Raw genomic sequence first — 19,770 nt, forward strand, 5'->3', positions numbered from 1 at the left:
AACATGTGCAAGACACTAAAATATCCTTGTACTATGCATACGTACCAACTGTACTAAAGATTCCATATTAGCACCCACAGCATATTGGCTGTATGTGCCTCAATATAAGGAATGCTGGTACAAAGGTGCTAGAAACTGCAGCTGAGACCTCATGATAGCTCGGGAAGGGAAGGCTCTGAGCAGGCAAAAGGCAGGGCTACTATTGGACATCATTCTCTCCAGACTGACATTCTTATTTGTACCAATAAGATTGTTCTCTACTGCTGCTGATTTTCTTTATTCTGGGAAGCTGGACCATCCTTAGCCAATGTGCAGGTGTGAACAAATAGGTAAAAAGGTGAACAAAAATGTTAGGGGGATCTGACCACCTTGACCTACAAAGGTAGTTTGGGTTGGTTTGCATTAACAGGTGCAGTGGGTAGCTGCTTTTAAATTCTGCTATGCTTTAAATTTCACCAATTAGATATTTCATGTGTTGAGCCATGCATTAGGAGAACTTCATCACATAGTGAAGCTTATTTTCACTATGTATTAGAAGCCCTTAAGTGAAAATACCCTATAACATATCTTCAAATCTCATTTTCCAAACCAAAAGCACGCTCAACAAGTAGCTAAGCACTGGAGCAATGGGTGTGGAAAAGCTACTTCTTTACGTTTAACTTCCAGTGAGTAACAATTTACTTGCCATTAAATGGTGGTCTCACTCTCTCACTCTTCTGAGACTAGGCAATTCCTTCCTGGCTTAGATGTACTGCAGTAAAACATAACTTTAAATGCATAAAGGAACTGAAGGAATACTTACAGCGTGTATTACTATGTAATGAGTATTAGGTCAAACAGTTGTCTTAATTGTGTAACTACTTACATGTGCATTTTATTCTTATAAGTGCTAGTTTGTACTTCCATCATCTCAATAGCAAAGATCCATTTTCATACATTGCTTACTTTTATTTACAATCCAACTTGAAATGAAAATACAATTTATGGCATTTCTGAATATCCTTGAGGAGTTGTGTGTAAGAACTGCTCGTTTCTGTGGCTTCATTTAGTTGTTGTTTTTTCAATGTAGTGCCACTGTGTATTCTGTGCTGTGTATTTAACTGTTTGCTGTTTTATGAACAATAAGAGATCTAAAATATTATCGTGTCTGTTCCTTTCTAGTGATAGTAAGTTTAATCACTTCACCAGTATTAGTACGTTCTACTGTAAATGGCAATAAAGTCTGTTAATTCCATATAGAAATATGAATGAAACCAGATCAACATTAAGGGGAAATAGATCAACGTTAAGGGGAAATAATTTTATCTGATGGTCTCTTTTTAAAAAAAACAACAACGAATCACCTGTTAAAGGTATGGTTTCTGTAATTGCTTGCTGCCATCCATGGTAATGTGAACAAGTGAATTTCTTTGTTTGTTTTGTCCTTTGATTTTGGCAAGCAAAATAACTCATTATTGATTCTCGGATAATCTGTTAATCTATGCAAGCACCCAACAGATAACCACTTTTATTTGGAAGTGAGAACCACTGTATTCCAACAAGTAGAAAAAGAAAAAGAAATCCAATCTTTGTATTCTCACTTTCTCACTATGTAGTAATGACACGTCATATGACTTATGACATGTAACTTTTTCCTGGTCTAAAGAGTTTCCATCCCAGCACTGCCTGTTCCTTAGAATCATATTGTAGTCTCTTTCTACTTGTTAGGTCCTGCATTATTTTTCACCTTCATGACACACTCAGCCAGCTACACAGAAAATATTCCCTTGATGTAGCTGTGCACATACTTTCATTCACACACACACACACACACACACACACACACACACACCAAGGTAGCATCATATTCAGTTTAAAGGTAGATGTGCAGCAGATAGGGAGAGAAACTATTAGATGTCATCATACAAGTTTCCTCTTGAGATTTACAGGTACAGTGGTACCTCGGGTTAAGAACTTTGCTTCAGGATGAGAACAGAAATTGTGCGGTGGCAGCGGGAGGCCCCATTAGCTAAAGTGGTACCTCAGGTTAAGAACAGTTTCAGGTTACGAACGGACCTCCAGAATGAATTAAATTCTTAACCCGAGGTACCACTGTAGATATATACAGATAAGTAGATACCCTACTGTTCTCTGTTTCTTATATACCACCCTTCTCTTTGGCAGCTACGTGTTCATTGGCTAAGAAGTCTGGACTCTTTGTCGCTTTGTACTGGTTGGACAATCTCTGAGAGACCTATTGGGGGGGTGTTGGAAATCCACCATTCTGGTAAGTGGATTGTGTGCTGCTCTGTGTGTAGCTTTAACCCGGTACTGCCTCATATTGCTTCTTCATGAGCTTTTACAAATTATCTTTCAAGTCATCTACAGAAACTACTTTTTAAAAAAAACAAAAAAACCCACCAACAGCATTTTCTAGTATTATCTAGCATTTTCCTTGGCAGTTCATTTGAACCTGATCAAACCGTTCTGGTGGGGGAAATTTTATTTCTTAGCTGTGCCTGCTTGGATTTACATTCTTGAATTTGTTCACCCTCAAAGAATGTCCTTGTATCAGTCTGGAACTTCTTTGTGGAAACTGATGCTGTTGCTACTATTATTGCTGCTGCCATGAAATAATACAAAAACAGTCAAGTAACTTTATCCAGTCAGTTTCTATATTGATAACATTGTGAATTTCCATTTAAAAATGAAATGTTTGCAGTGCAAAAATTAACAACTAGTAGCTAAAATGTTTGAAAGACACTCCATTATTTAATTATATTGTAGTACATATGCTCTGGCATTCTATCTAATTACTTACATTAACATTCTGTGTTAGTGTGTCCACTAAACCAACTTGACTGGGTTGGTAACACCTCAAGAAGATAAAGATAGCATAACCTCTGTAGCTGATCATTTTACAAATTCACTGTACATGCTAAAACTCACTTAAAATGTAGAAGATCATGTAGGTGCATCTTCCATCTGTGCTAATTACTATTTCAGAATACTAATTTTGATCTCTACTTGATAAAAGTACATTCCAGTCAGGACAAATAAGAAATAATAATAATAATATAGTAAATGATTATGCTTTAGAAGTTAGTTATGGATCCACCAACAAAGACTGCAACCTTTGATTGTATTGAACTGTGCTCAGGAATTGGTTTGATATTTAAATGTTGCCTTACTGCTTGAGAGCAACCACAGTACTACTAGGTTCGTCATATATGTGAGTTGGAAATTGTGTAGAAGGCCCAGCACAGTAATATTTTATTTCAGAGGAGGAACTTTCTTTAAAATGAGGGAATTAGATACAACAATTAGATAAAACAAAACTGAAGGCAACTCACTCTGTGATGACAGTCTGAGCCACTGGATGGTGCTAGAGGCTTGGAGGCTGAGCCAGTACTTGGAAGCTGGCCCTTACAAGAGCCCAATCTACCTCAGAGCCCAAATGGGTCTTCTCAAAGGACCAAAGGGAGAGATGCTGCCATGACCTGCCAGGGGGCTCCACTCTCCCCTCTCTCCCTGGCACCGAGAAAGGCTTTCTTTCTTTCTTTCTTTCTTTCTTTCTTTCTTTCTTTCTTTCAGAAGAGAGAGAGAAAGGGAAATAGGGGGAGGAGAGTTCTCAATGTTCATTTGGCAAGAGGTTGTGGGTGGGAAAGAGGATGGTCTGGGGTGGGAATATATGTATCATTGTCTTTTGTGGGGAAGTTGTGGGTGGAAGAGAGGGTAGTCTTGGGATGGAGATATTGTGAGCTATTTGTTGGTTTAGAAGTTGAGATGGGAAAGGTTGTGCTGCTGAGGGGAAACTTAGATTGACAAGGGTAGGATGTTATCATGGAGAAGGAAACTCTGGGGAGGGAAACTGAGTACCATATGATGTTACCATGGTTAATAAGCATTGTAAAAAAATCAAAATCAAAATCAAGACGTCTCCTTTAAAAATTGATGTTCTTGACTTCCGGAGGCGGCGCGAACGGTAATGGCTGCCCTTTCCTAACCGGGAGAGGGAAGCTACGCTGGAAAAGGGTCGTCCGCTACGGCGAAGCGGAGACCCATTTTGGAAAACCGCAGGCAGCGGAAGCCTGCGGTCTCGGGACCCGGCGGGCGCCAGGAGCTACCCCCGAAACGCTGAGGGAACCCCGTAAGGGGCTCCGGATCGCAGAGGGGGTAGCGGCGCTGTGGGTCTATGCGCATTCAGCGGAGCGAAGCCGCGCTGCCGTTGCCGGTGAGCGCCGACCTTTCTTCCTTCAACACAAGATTTTAAAACGCAACAACCCGTGAGTAATTGAGGACTTTATTAAATTTCGGGACTAAAAATATTGAAAATAAGCTGAAAGCGGAGAGACGAGGAAAAGGAAGTCCGTCCTCCGCAGCCATTGACTTTTAAAGCAAAGAGCAGGAGGAGTGGAGGCATAGAGAGAACTTTTGACAGCTCAGATTGAGCACCCGCAGAAATTACTTTTCCCTTTAAAGACTGTAAGCAATTGATTTTTGGACTTTTATTAGGACTTATATACTCTCTTCTTTGTGGATTACAATTCTGTTTAAGAAGCCCAGGTGTCAGAACTGCCTGAGCAGTAGAACTGTCAGACTGCAAATTTGGATACATTCTATTTAAACTTTGAGACAGTCTGAGGGAGTTCAGAATGGTTACGTTCTTGCATTTTGGAACTCCAGTAAGCACAACTTGAAATATTGTGGCAAACCTAAAACCAACTCTGCTAAAACTACTTTTGTGAAGATCCCTAAGTATTGGTTCAGATTTCGTATGTGGAATGGACTCTTCTTCCTAGGACATTTTATGCTCCCCCTAGAGGATTGAGGATTTACAACAAAAACATTGTTTTACTTTCTATTTCCCGGCCCTCTGTTTGATTGCTACCACCTGGGCCGTAGCTTTCCCATGGGAACAACTCAGCTTGACCTTGACTGCTAGATAACTTTGGAATGAGTGGCGCAAAAAGAAAGGGATTAAGAACCAGACAAACAACTCTGACAACCGTAACTGCAGCCTCACAAGCACGCAGATCATCTGTGCCCACTTTGCCCTCGGAGGAAAAAGCTACCTCCCTGTCACAGGCAGGGGAGGAAGAAACTGAGGATTTACAACTAGAAGAGATGGCCTCAGGAGGATCTGGTTCTGTATTAGAGAGAATTCTTGAGAAATTGGAGTCTTTGGACAGGAAAGTTGACCAACAAACTGCGAAAATTGACCTTAATACAGAAACCTTAAACAAATTATCTGGGCAAGTTGCACAGAATGCACAAGCAATCGGACAACTGAAGGAGGCTGCAGGTGAAAATCAGAAACTGGCCGAAGAGACCAGCCAAAGAGTGGGAGAGTTGGAAAAAGAAGTAAGGCCGCTCAGTAAGCAGGTTGGGGAACACCAGATCTACCTCTCCATGTTGGAACTTCGGAACAGGGAGATTAATTTAAGGATAAGATCGATACCAGAAGTGGAAGAAGGTAATCTAGCTGAGTTTCTGACCAAAGAATTCTCCAAGTTCTGGGGTCTAGAGGAGGAAGACTTTAAAATTGTGTCAGCCTTCAGACTTGGAAGACTCACAAAGAGAGAAAAGCCCAGAGACTGTTTGATTACGTTGAGATCAAAGGAGGAAAGGGACAAGATTTTGGGCCTGCATTACGGAAGCTCCCTGAACATTTCGGACAAAAGAATTGAGATTTTTAAGGACATTCCTAAACAGCTGTTGGATCTTAGATCTGAATATTTGGACTTAGTAAAACTGCTGAGAAGCAACTCAATCATCTTTAGGTGGGACTTTCCCCAAGGATTATCTTTTACCTTTAGAGGGAAGAAGATTAAAATTAGAACTTTGGAAGATAGGGATAAGTTTTTGACTGCCTACGGAGAGGACCTTCATAAAGGACTTGAACTACCCTCAGGGCCTGAACCACCACAGGTGCCTGTACCTCAGAACCCTGAAGACTCACAGAACAAAATACCATCCCAAGGAAACTAAACAGATCTATCCAGGATGTCTCTGCAACTTTTAAGTTGGAATATAAATGGCTGCAACAGTCCGGAAAAAAGGAAGAAAATCTTTCACATATTAAAAAAGGAGCAACTAGACATTACTTGTTTACAAGAAACACATGTGACTAGGCTCCACAGAAAAATATTGGTAAATAAAAGGTTAGGCCAAGAATTTATATCTTCGGACTCAGTTAAGAAGAGAGGAGTGGTGATATATGCAAAGGAGAGCCTCTCACCAAAATTTCTATTTAAAGATGAACATGGAAGAATTTTGGCAATTGAAATACAGCACCAAGGAGAGAAAATTTTGATATTAGGAATTTATGCTCCAAATGAAGGGAAATCAGAATTTTACAAGAAGTTGCATGAGATTATGCTGGATTATCTGGACTATGATAACATCATCATGATGGGAGATATGAATGGGATCGTTTCAACGAACATGGATAGGTCACAAAGCCAAAAGGTTATTAAAGAAGGCAGACTACCAAAGACCTTTTTTGAAATGACAGACAACATGGACTCCATATTGTCAGGAAAGCAGTGTTTAATGTCTGGACAAAATACAAAGACCTATTGGAAAATAAAACTCCAAGATGGCTATCACCTCTGGAGGCTAAGGCCCGAAAAAGACCCAATATGGAGGCCAAATGGCCGAAATATTGGGAAATAATAGAGAAAGAGGGCAACAATTGGAAATTGCAGAGTTTGGAAAAAATGAAAGACAAAGTGCGAGACTGGTTACATTACGCTCAGATTCAAGAAATTTTTAAAAAGGATAAAAAGTTAGGATTCCAGGTGGAGAAATCGAAGTTGGAAACAGAATTGTTAGAACCTAAGACTAAAGTACTCTCAAGAATGTATAACTTGCTGTTGAAATGGAATACACAAGATGAAATGGTTAAGTCGGCCATGATAAAGTGGGCACAGGATATTGGGCATAATATTATGTTTGAGGATTGGGAAAGGTTGTGGACCACGGGGATGAACTTCACGGCATGTAATGCTCTGAAGGAAAATGTAATGAAAATGATATATAGCTGGTACATGACCCCAGTTAAACTAGCCAAAATATGCCATGTGCCAGACAATAAATGTTGGAAATGTAAGGAAAATGAAGGAACATTCTTTCACCTCTGGTGGACTTGTCCCAGGGTGAAGGTCTTCTGGGAAATGATATATAATGAGCTGAAAAAGGTATTTAAGTATACCTTCCTTAAGAAACCAGAGGCCTTCCTCCTGGGCATTGTCGGCCAGATGGTGCCAAAGAAGGACCGAACATTCTTTTTGTACGCAACAGCAGCAGCAAGGATACTGATCGCCAAGAAGTGGAAAACTCAAGATCTACCCACTCTGGAAGAATGGCAGATGCAGCTGATGGACTATATGCAACTGGCTGAGATGACCGGCAGAATTCGAGACCTGGGAGAAGAGAGGGTTGAAGAAGATTGGAGGAAATTTAAGACTTATTTACAAAAATATTGTGATTTGGTGGAAAGTTAAGTAGGATGTTTGATCATAAATAATTGGCCACCACAAAATCGGATCGAAATGGGATGTAAAGTGAGATTAAGAGAAATTAATTTACAGAGGATTATATTTAAATAAGTGGTTATAAAACTTGCAAATTAGATGATAAATTGCTGGGAAAAATTTACGATGATGAAAATGGCAGCGGGAGATGTGAGGAAGTCCAAAGAAGTCATGAAACTCTGTTGAGATAAAAGAAAGGTTGTTTATCTTTGTACTTTATTTTGTAAAAACCCCCAATAAAAATTTATTAAAAAAAAAAATAAAAATTGATGTTCTTGCCCAAATGAAGGAAATATGAATCTTAGTATTTGCACTGAACAATGAAGCATTTGGGACTGAGTGCTTTTTGCCTCTTGTTTGTTTTGTATTTTATTCTGTTATGTCTTGTGAGTTGCTCAGAGAACAGGTGTTATTCAGTGGCCTATGTGTATACAGTGGATGAGTGAGTAACTAAGAAAATAAATAAATGTCATGAGGTAGGAAATTGAACCTAAATTGTAGATCATGCTTGTGAATATTTATGGAAACTTGTTTTCCTTTATTTGTGTACCATTTGCCCAGATCTTACGAGATTTCCTGGAGCTGATCATAACATGTGTTACAGTAAAACAAGCAACATTCTGAACACTGAGTTGCTGGTCCAAGGGCAAAGGGTGGGGTAACTGGAGACACTCCTTCCATGATATTACTGACAGACAAACCACAAGAGGTAAACAAAAATAAGCCTTGGTTACAGTTTGTGGTTTGCCCAGTGGCGGAGGAAGGGGGTGTGCGGGTAGCCTCAGTGTCATCACTGGGGGGAGGGGGGGTGACAAAATGATTTTTTTAAAAAAATGGGCTCATGAAACTTTTCAGGAGTGACGTGGTGGCATAGGTGCCTGCAGGTTCCGCACTGCTTGAAACAGCAGCATGGAACTTGTGTCTGCCTACTGCCTCTCTCCCACAGCCGCCATACAACTGAGGGGGGGGGGCAGCGGAGAGGCTCTACATGGTGGAGGGGCTCTCCCCCGGGTGCAGGACACACACCCCCGCACCAGGCACCTGAGTGGCTAGCTACGCCGCTGGGTTTGCCTGGAATGAGACAAACCATGAGCACAGCTTCAGACATAAATCTACAACAAACCATGGCTTAGGCCCAGGTAACAAGGCAGCAGCAGGACTGGGGGAGGAACACTGTAGCCATGATGTTTGCTCCACAAACCTGCCTATTTGTCTATTTTTGCTAAAGCATGGTTTTGCTTAGTATTATGTGTGAACATAGTGAGTGTTAGTGCAGTTAAACACTTGTATTTTGAGAGGCAGAGAGAGTTGTGCACCCCTATGGCTTTCATGAATTGTGAATTGTATGTATAACTAAAGGATTGTGCCAAATATGCAGGATGGAGGGCATGCTCCATGTGCACAAACAGAAGTGAGAGATTGCTAGCTGGACATAATAATCAGGAACACAGATTTGAAGAGCAGCAGGAGCCAATGCTGCTGGTGGGGTTTACATAAGAAAGCTTTTCATGAAGTCACCCCCTCTCACTCCTGTGAAAGCAACATAAAACAGTCAAGTCTGTCAAGTAAGGAGACTGTCTCAGAAACCACTAGCTGGAGCTTCAGAAGGTGTGATGAAATAGGCAGGCATCTCTCCCAACCCCTGGTTGAAGACAGTGTCACTGCTAAGTAAAAGAATAGTTAGACCAGGGGAAAAGGAGACTGTCTTGCCTTGAACTGGACTTGGAAGAATCTCAGAGGCTTGAATTGCTGAATTCTTGAAACATAATAGGGAACATGATATTGAAAGTGCATTTTACACCCCCCCCCCAAAAAAAAGAAGCAGCCTGGGAACAGTAGTTTGTTAAGATTGCTGGGAATTGTAGCTCTGTGGTGTCCAAATGATAGATCCCAGGATTCTTTGGGCAAATTTTGCTTTAAATGTGCTTTAAATTTATGGCATGTACACAGCCTTAATTCTGCGAGCTTTTCTTTATTATGCTCAGCCTAGGGGTTGGACTAGATGGTCCTTGGGGTCCCTGCCAACTCTACAATTCCACAATATGTGGAAATAAACCCAAGGGATGAGTTGGCACTCCTGAAATTTCTCATCGCTCAGAGATTAAAGTGCATGTAGCAATATCTAGCATTATAAACATTATTGAAACGATGGTAGCTCAGTAAAATAATTCCCATTATTATTTCTATTGACACTGAAGGAAGGGACTGCAGAGGCAATTTTCGCTGGTTCTTCCTGTAATCACCTGTACACCTCTTGGAAATGTTGGGGGAAGTAGTGTAGGGGAAAGGAGAGAGTGGGAAAAATTACTTCCCCTCTTCCTTCCAGTGAGAAGCTACCACTGGATTCCAATCCAGTGAATGGAAGCAGGCCTCGAGTTCATTGGTGGAATAAGACTATATTCAACCCTTTATAATTTGTATGTTATTTACTTACATAGGCTTTTGCTAGATTGCAAGTAAACTATAGCTAATAATAGTATACAAATAAACATATCCATTCTATTTTTGCGTTAAGTGAGACAAAACTTTGAACCTCTTCTTATGACCTGTGTATATGTGTGTGTCATCAAAGGTAAAATTACTGGCAAACCTGTGCACAGTGGCCACAAATTTTGCTGAGTTGGTCATTTGCATCTGCTGACATAATCAGTATTCACATTTGTAAGAAGACATCTCAGCTTCCCGTTCTGTGAAGTTTCCTAGTTCAGCAGATCAAGTGGCACTGTCACACTGACACTGATAATCCCTTTACCAAGTTGGACATTTTGTTTAAAAGAGATTGAAAAGTTCTGCCCAATAGCTCAGAAGCTAAACAAAACTAAGAAAAATAGTTTTTGAGCTATTTTTAATTAAATTTGCTGAAATCTAGACTTCTGACATTGGTTGCCATCTGCAGGGCCGTCTTACCCATAGGCACTAGGGGTGTGGGGCACCTGGCTGCCGGGCTCTCAGGGGCACCAGGCTGAGAGTCTCGGGCCCAAAAGTTAAGTCCAGAGAGGAGCCCGCCTTCTGGTCAGAGCGCTGCAATGGGCTCTTCTGCTGCGGGCGGCTCTGTGCCACATGTTCAGGGGTGACCAAGGCAGCGAGACGCTGAGGCTGCCAGCCAGCTCCACCCTCCTGCGAGCCTGGCATTGGGCAACCTGGTGGGGGCGCCAGGCGGATCCTTGCACCCTGGCACTGCATATGCTTAAGACAGCCCTGACCATACGTCCGGATATTCCCAGGCATTTCAGCGATTTTTGCCCAGGTGCTGTTTACGAAGGCTGAATACCAGCTATGTCTCAGAAATTCCGGAGATATGGCAACCCTAATTTAATGTAAGTGCAAAATGATGCACATTTTGATACCTAGACGTTTTCCTTGTCAGTCACTCACAGCCACTTCAGACTCCTCACCTTAATGTGAAGTGGAAGTTTGTTTCCCTGTGTGACTTTGGGGGAAGAGAACTCCATATGATAATGAAACGTGGTTGTCCTCTTCTAACTTGAATGTATTCTCAGTGCTGTGGCTGGCTAATGCACTTACACATTTTAGCTGTAGTGCCCTAGGCTGTAAATAAATATTGTAGACGACAGGATTATTGAAAAAAAGCTGTAATAGACAGTTTATGTATAAAATAAATAGTTAACCTAAAATCAAATAATTTTTCTTAGCTTAGAATATGGAATATGGTTTACCTGTTTTCCACTCTGTTTCCTTAGTAACAGATGCATCTGTTTATGTTCTCTTAGTCATTAAATCCAAAGTATGTAGCTGCTTCAAAATTATAATAACAGTTTCTCTGAATTGGCTAACTACTAATTGTTTACTAAGAAATTTTACAGTGATAATGAGGCCAGAAAACACAGCCATAAGTACTGTTGGTAATGCATATGCCTCTCGTTACCCTGTGCTGGTTAGCAAACATTTCTAGTCTCATCAATGAATTATTGTGCATTTAACTATATGACACAAATGGAACAGTAATCATTACTGTTTCTGATTTATTTCAGACATTTGTTTGGATATCATAGATTGCTTGGTAACTAATGATACTTTATCCACCCTACAGCTGTAACATAATCAACTCTGAAGACAGATAAAATATAAAGAGGCTTAAACCCTGTACAGTTCTTTCACTCAGAGTCTTTTGACATCTTAAAGAATAACAAATTTTACTAATGCATAAACTTTGAAGGACTAAGACTTTGTGTTACTTTGGTTTTTTTGCTGCAGACTATAATGGCTACTCCTCTATAATTTCCTATATCACTTGGTTTATTATTTTTCCATTTAAATACTTCACCAATAAAAAAGAATCTGGAAAATAACTGCTTACCTGGGGCTCAGGGTGGATGATGTTTGCCACATGGCTTGGGCACGGTAGGTCCATGGAGGTCGCCATCTTCAAACAGGGCAGGGGAGGGGAAGGTTACCTGGCGCCACCCACCTCCAGCCTCAGTGGTCTCTCTGGTATGCCAATCAGAGGCAGGGGCTTGGACGCCTATTTAAGCCTCCCCCTTGGCTCTTTATTGCCGGATTATCCATTGAACCACCCAGTCTGTTAGGAACATACACAATAGTGGAACGGGTGTGTGGTGTGGACCTTGCTATGGTTTACTTAATCTCCATATTCAGGGCCAGGGAGGAATTTTCTCCTGCAAGCAAGTTGGCTTTCAGGTTTTCGTCTACCTCATAGCAACCATCATAACTGGAGGATAAGGCATTGGGCTTATCCTGGACCCCATTGGAGGGAGGGGTCCAAAAGAGGTGACTCTGTCCAGGAGTCCACAGAGGGACAGATGGGGCAACACACCTTGCCCATTGGCAGCCTGTAAGGGGTCACAGCACCCAATCCATATTAGCGGCGACTCCTCAACCTATCAGGTAGCAGGCAGGCTGCCTGATGCTGGATACATGCCCAGTGCCTTAGCCAAATCTACTATTTCCTGTAATCAATAAGGTTGTGGCCTAATTCAACCCAATACCAGTCTCCTGTGTACATTCTTGTGGCCCTCCCTGCATGTGCTGTGGCCATTATGTGCCTATGCCAGCAAACTTACTTAGCAGTGACTGCTGGGCATACACAGCTATATATCCTTGGCTGCCTTACAGATTGACCTCTGCCAGCTCTGACTACCTTTTTGGGATGTGGAGCCTGAATCCAAGATTCCACAGCTCTTCAGCTGGAAATGGTCATGTAGCCCAGGTGCCAAACACAAAGGGGCAAAGCATCCGTTTGTGCTTTCACAAGAGATGGGTAAAGGCTTTGTTAAGTTTGAGGTTGGGCAAGGGGTGGAACCTGTGGCTGCCTCATATAGAGTTGCTTCGGCTGCAAATTGCTTCCTTCAGGACACGGGGCTCTGAATCTGCACTTCTTAGTTGGATTCACTTCTTAGAATGAAGTGGACACTCTGCTTATATCATGAAGGAGCCACCACCACCTTTATCTCTACCCCTTCTGCTGCTCAAGGTAACATTTTGGTGCTTGATGGGTAAGTGACAGGTAGTACTATGCTGTACATGTGCTTACAGGTACCATGCACAAAACATTTATCTCAATGTTAGTGATACCGCCTATCACCATAACTGGAAGAAGAGAAGGGCAGATTCGTGATTCATGATGATCCAAGGAGAAGGAACATTCATTCCACTTGCTTTTGCAATCTTGTGAAATCTCGTCAATTTTTTCAAGTTCTCACAAAGAATGATGGCAAGAAGCAAGTGGAAATTGAAGTGAGCCAAGGGGAGTTCAGCTATCGCTAACTGAAATTAGAAATGCATTAAGGTAGTGCAGTGTGATGATACCTGTGTACCTTTCAAAGTTGTAATCTGATGGGGGGTTTTGTTCTCTTAGATTGTATTCATATCTTATTTCTTGTTTTGGTTTGTTATATAATCAGGTGGGTTTTTTATAAACCCTGGTAAATTATTTATATGTAGAGTAAATTTCTGGATTATTCATTTCTTTTTGGAAAGGAAATGCCTTTACATGAAAAATTATCCCTCACTTGCAATGGTTTGCTCAAAATGTTTATTGGACTGACCCCAAATTGCTATTTTTTGTAGAGCCTTTTAAGCAAAGGTGAAAAATCTCAAAAGGAGACAAGGTGAAAAATCTCAAAAGGAGGCAAGGAGTTGAGCTATAAATTAAAAGGAAATGCTAGTCGTATACCATAGAACAACCACTTCTTCCATCACATTTATGTGTGTTGAGGCTTGGCAAAATGACTGAGCTTCAAGACCGGCACATGATTGTTGACATGATCTTGCTAGCTTACATCTGAAATCATGATGGCCTCAGATATTATCACTATTCAATTTCTCAGATAAGACTCAACTGCATGGGTTGCAAAGTATTTGTGTGCAACATATTTTTTATCACTTATAAAACTATCAAGGAAGCATATAACATAGAGATACACATTTAAGATTATTCTTTGTGTGTTTCTAAAGGATATTTGAGCAGTGTAGAGCAATCAAGCAATATTTTTGTTAACTACTTTTCTCTTTATTTTTCTGTTTTGTAAAAAAAAATGTGAAAGTTTTTTATCCATATGAATAAATCTAAACCTTCTTTCTTAAATAATTGCAGGGAATGTTTCCAGAGAGTGCAAGATAGTAAATGGTCCATATACCAACATTTTTTATGGACTTGGATTCTCTTTTGTATTCAGTGCTTTTTTAGGAAGTTCACACACTCAGAAATTTAATTAACCTTAAATGTTTCAAAACGTTTTTTTGCTGGTTGTGTTTATACACTGCATGTTGTATTTAACTGGGATTGTTGGGTGTGAATACTAGAATTTACCCTCCACAGTCCTTTGATTCCCTATTTCACTGCAGGCACATTCTTGAGAACATTACCCATTGATGGCTTATCCTACCCTTTGAAAATTCACTGGGGGAAAGCTGAGAGTATCTGTCCAGTGTACCTGCATTTCAAAATAAAAGTAGAGGAAAATAAATCACAACCACTGTATTCAAATCACATTATATCCATAAAGTGCTTAAAGTTAATTTTCTCCAAACATATCATAAGTCTGCGTTCTGTCTGCTACCCTGTATCTATATAGCAGTCTAACAAAATTATAATGAAACATTTCTTCCACATAACTTACTGTTTTATAGCATTGAGTGTATTCACCAGACGAGAAAAGAATGTGAAAAACAAACCTTTTTCATCCAACAAAGGAAATAGGATGTTTGACAACATGCATTTGTCTACAAAATGCAATGCAATATCTGATGAAATATGCTTTGTCAATAAAATAAATTGCCAAAGAAAATGTAATCCTTTCTGAAAATGCATTTAGCTTTTAGACAGATATAAGCTCCCTGTTCAAAGTGCATTTTGTTCTTAGAATTATTTTGGATTTCCTGTCTGTCAAAATCTACAGATAAATATTTTGCTGTATATTCTGTCACAGGGTGCATATAAACCATTTAAAAATTAATTATGTAATTGAAAGTGTGAATTCAGTAAATTCGTTCAATTCAATTGACAACACCACAATTTTAATTAAAGGTGAAATTAAAAACCAAGGGCTTGGATCCAGTCTTTGCTGCCACTGGCAAGTAGCTCTAAGGGACCATACCTTTGTTAGTAAATAGAGACACACCCTAAAAGGACAATTTGGGGAGCCTGTGTACTGCTGTCAGTAGTTCACATGGCATCACACAAGCCTGTATCTCTACATTTCAATACCAGACAGGCAGGTTGTTATCATCCATTCCAGAAATTATTTCTTTCTGAAATCCAAATTTTTCCCATGTTTCTGAGTACAAATCAACCTAATGGTCCACACTGTACTGTGATGGAAATATACTTTTTCAGCAGGGGGCCGGTCCACTGTCCCTCAGACCTTTTGGGGGGCTGGACTATATTTTTTTGGGGGGGGATGAACGAATTCCTGTGCCCTACAAATAACCCAGAGATGCATTTTGAATAAAAGGACACATTCTACTCATGTAAAAACACCAGGCAGGCCCCACAAATAATCCCGGACCGTCTGCGGGCTGGATTTAGAAGCCGATTGGGCCGGATCCGGCCCCCGGGCCTTAGTTTGCCTACCCATGGACTAGTGCCTTGAAATATACCAATCTGTTAATTTCATCCTCTTCCTCCGAAGAGTACTGGTCCAACTTGGTAATCAGCTAAATCTGGAGCAATGACTTCTAAGTGATTAATGGCTGTTTAATAGTTAGCTAATTATATATTATCATAGTATTTCATGTCTTGGTAATATTCATTGTTAATTGAAGCAGAAGAAGTCTCATGGGGCTTCCCTCCAGTGGGAGGGAGAGGCAGGAAAACGCATGCCACTTCAATAGCCAATGGATCAATCCCTTTATAGAGGAGGCAGCACTCTCAAGAAGCACCATCCTCCTTGCCACACACAGTGAACAGTACAGAATTAGTGAGTTGCCTTTAGGATTGGGAGGGCACCTTTGATCGACCTGCTGTTGTCTTTGTTTTTGCCTAGTCCACACTGTTCAGATTGGGGTGCAGGTGGATAATTGACTTCTAGTTGATTTTAGCTTGCTGCTACAACTTGACATTTAGAGTGGGCAGGGAACTAAGGTAAGCAGTGGAGACACACTTGGGTTAACAACCTCACATTGCTGTCCTCCTTGAGGGGTTCTTTTGTCTGAAGTTCTTAGGACCTGAAGGACCACCCTGCTGATGGTGGGGAAACGGACTTCCTTACTCATCTTCAGGTGATTTGACTATGAGATCAGGAGATTGCATTTGACCCATAGTTGCCCAAGACCACAGATAAAAATATTGAGATGCCCTTTATTCCAAGCCTGATGTTATTTGTTGCTCATTACTACATAGCTTTAAGCACTTGTTAATAAAGTTGTGAAGTTACACCGTATACTTGCCTTACAGGTCTTTGTTCTAAGGTTGTGCAGGCAGCATGTAGCTGTGGAGATACGTTATTTTTAAATATGTAGTCCTACAATGGTTCCGATATCTTTGTAAATAACTAATAATAATAATAATAATAATAATAATAATACATGATAAAAAAACAGTTTAGTCAGAACTTGATCAAGCTGTGGAGACTTTACAATAGGTACTTATTACTGCCGTAATCTTGGCTATCAATCTAGAATACCTTTCCACAACATTCCATATGTAGTTTGCAGTCTCTGTTGTGTACTTGATCTGCTAATGTATATAATAAGGGCAAAACATGTGCAACACAACAGTAAATCATTTGGGCTTTGGCTGGATATAGCAGCTACCCAGTTGTTTTATATTTACAATAGTCTTTTTACAGTACTTCACTATTTTTCTGGTAAACAATATAAAGAGATTACCGTATTTTTCCCTCTATAACACGCAGATTTTTTCTCCTAAAAAGTAAGGGGAAATGTCTGTGCGTGTTATAGAGCGAATGTGTGGTCCCTGGAGCCGTTTGTCCCAAGTGCATGGCAAAAATCAGGCAAAAATCATATTGTGCCGTCACGGAGGAGAGAAGGCTGCTGCTTTCCTGCATTTTGCCTCAGGGTCTTACTGCCCACCCTGTTCTGTTTCAGTTGCTGTTTGCTCAGACGGAACAAAGAGCAGTGAAATCCCCTCCCCTCCAGGCAACCCCTCCCCTCCAGGCAAGTAGAGAGGAAAGCAGAGCGTCCGCTCCGGTGCTGCTGCTGCTGCTGCGTCTGGGGACTCGGCAGGCAGCGGAAAACATGCAGATGAGAGAGAGAGAGAGAGAGAGAGAGAGGGAGGGAGGGCTGGCTTGAGTGGGTGGACTTTTGCCTTCCTTTCCCCCCCCCCTTTAATCCCCTCTCCTGCATTCTTAGCCAGCTGCTTCTCCGCACACCCCTCTCGTGCTCCTTGTCCCTTCTATATTTTTCCTTCCCTCCCCACTTAAAACGTGGTTACAAAGCACGGATCTACATGGATCCTCAGGATCTTTGCATTGGGTCATCCCAAATTTACCATCAGATCACATAGCAATGGTCTGATGCAAAAACAGGGCTGCAATGGTGCAAAAACGTGGTTACAAAGCATGGATCCACATGGATCCTCAGGATCTTTGCATTGGGTCACCTCAAATTCACCATCAGATCACATAGCATGTCCATGGCTACAGCCTGCCCCCCCCCCCAAATCACGTACCCACTGTTGCCTGGGGCTGCAATGGTGCAAAAACGTGGTTACAAAGCATGGATCCACATGGATCCTCAGGATCTTTGCATTGGGTCAGCCCAAATTCACCATCAGAGCACATAGCATGTCCATGGCTACAGCCTGCCCCCCAAAAATCACGTACCCACTGTTGCCTGGGGCTGCAATGGTGCAAAAACATGGTTACAAAGCATGGATCCACATGGATCCTCAGGATCTGTGAATTGGGTCAGCCCAAATTCACCATCAGATCACATAGCATGTCCATGGCTACAGCCTGCCCCCCCACCAAATCACGCACCCACTGTTGCCTGGGGCTGCAATGGTGCAAAAACATGGTTACAAAGCATGGATCCACAGGGATTCTCAGGATTTTTGCATTGGGTCACCCCAAATTCACCATCAGATCACATGTCTGTGGCCACAGCATGAAGCACAAAAATGATACATCCACTGTTTCATTCAGAATGTTTTTTCCCTTGTTTTCCTCCTCTAAAAACGATGTGCGTGTTATGGTCAGGTGTGTGTTATAGAGCGAAAAATACGGTATATCAATGTAGGGAAAATACATCTTCAGTGAAACGGCCTTCAGGCTCTGAAGTAAGGCTGCCTAATTTTTTTTCATGCCTTTTTAATGCATATCACACTCTTTTTCAGGATTTGTTACAGGTAGGTAGCCGTGTTGGTCTGCCGTAGTTGAAACAAAATAACAAAAATCCTTCCAATAGCACTTTAGAGACCAACTAAGTCTGTTATTGGTATGAGCTTTCGTGTGCATGCAAGTGTATCTGAAGAAGTGTGCATGCACACGAAAGCTCATACCAATAACAAACTTAGTTGGTCTCTAAGGTGCTACTGGAAGGATTTAAAAAAAAAAAATCAGTATTTGTCATTCATGCATGAAAGATGCCTATTTTGTGTATCATCCCTTTCTAAAAAATAAGTTAGGTTTGTTCAGTTTTTATTCATATATCAACCTAGTTTATGTAATTCTTTCCCATTCTAGTCTTCTAGTTTCTCACATAAAATCTGTGGGTAATTCTGCTTCGTCCATTATTAAACAGCTCACTGCTGTGTTCGTGTATCTCCTGTGTACTGTTTCCTCTGCTAGCTCCGAATTTCATCTTGCATTCCTTTAGTAATCTCTCAGTGGTTTGGCCCCTCTTTTTGATCACTTTTCTTCTGGTAGTGTCCAAAAATAGACAAATATTTCCTTTATTAATTGTCTACAGCACTATTCTGTCAAATCTGTGATTCTGAGCATATTTATTGCATTTCTTTACATGTGTTTGCAAATCATGTAAAGGCTTTCTGTTAAGAAAGCAGTAAATAAATAAATAAATAACCTCTAAAAGAAACATCTCACAATGTATTTTTTATCTGCCTTTCTGTCTTATATTTTTAAGTTTATTTTCTTGAGGGCTCCTTGGGGAATTGGGATATATTTATTTTCTGGCTTAAAACTATTATGTTTTTCAATTTCAGTCAGGATGTAGCTTTCAGTTTCCATGAGGTTAAGGCTCTGTATGCCCTATTGACTTTACTGTTGACCTGTACCCTAGAAATATTTTTAAAGATGTCATAAACCAGTAATTCGTTTTAGATACTGAAGAAATGTTTTATTTTGATCTCTATTTTTCCTTAGTGAAATGGCAGAAAATGTATACATATTCATAATGATTGTATTAGATTTAGGTAAATATTTTTTAACTGGTTGAAGGTTTTATACTTCTTAATCTGAATGCATTTCTGTAAGTTTTAATTTCTTTGTATACCAGTTTTTGATAAAGGGTAGTTTATAATTAGAAAACACCAACGATGAAATGTTTTTCTTCCTCGTTGCAGTATCTAGAGGTAAACCCATTCTAATTAATATGGGGTTCAGAACAGCAACATCTCATGCATGCTTTAAAGGAAATCATCAGGTGAATTTTAAAAATAGATGAAGGAAAATAAAGAAGAAAAGTTAAAAGTGGTAGACAAACATGAGTTTTCTAAATTAATCACTCAAAATTAGTCTACTCCTAATTTGAATGAAAATGACTACCTGTGACAGATTGTTAAAGCTATTAATATGCAGTTTATCAAACTTAAATAGATTGCATACAAACTCAACTGTTTCTACAAACATGG

At 40.5% G+C, this 19,770-nt stretch overlaps 1 protein-coding gene across 13 annotated transcripts in view; it reads left to right on the forward strand.

Annotated features, from left to right (window-relative positions):
• The first annotated feature begins 2,169 nt into the window (after positions 1–2,169).
• TENM2 (teneurin transmembrane protein 2) overlaps positions 2,170–19,770 on the forward strand; it is a 712,099-nt gene continuing 694,498 nt past the window's right edge. For 11 of the 13 annotated variants that reach the window (XM_083718504.1, XM_083718518.1, XM_083718515.1 and 8 more), the window contains exon 1: positions 2,181–2,266. The gene's annotated coding sequence lies outside the window, so the exon portion shown is untranslated. Of the gene's footprint in view, positions 2,267–19,770 lie in introns of all 13 variants that reach the window. The other 2 variants (XM_083718520.1, XM_083718523.1) reach the window with 1 other exon arrangement.

The sequence above is a fragment of the Podarcis gaigeae genome (assembly GCF_964106915.1).
Source record: "Podarcis gaigeae genome assembly, chromosome: 2".
In the NCBI taxonomy this organism is placed as follows: Eukaryota; Metazoa; Chordata; class Lepidosauria; order Squamata; family Lacertidae; genus Podarcis; species Podarcis gaigeae.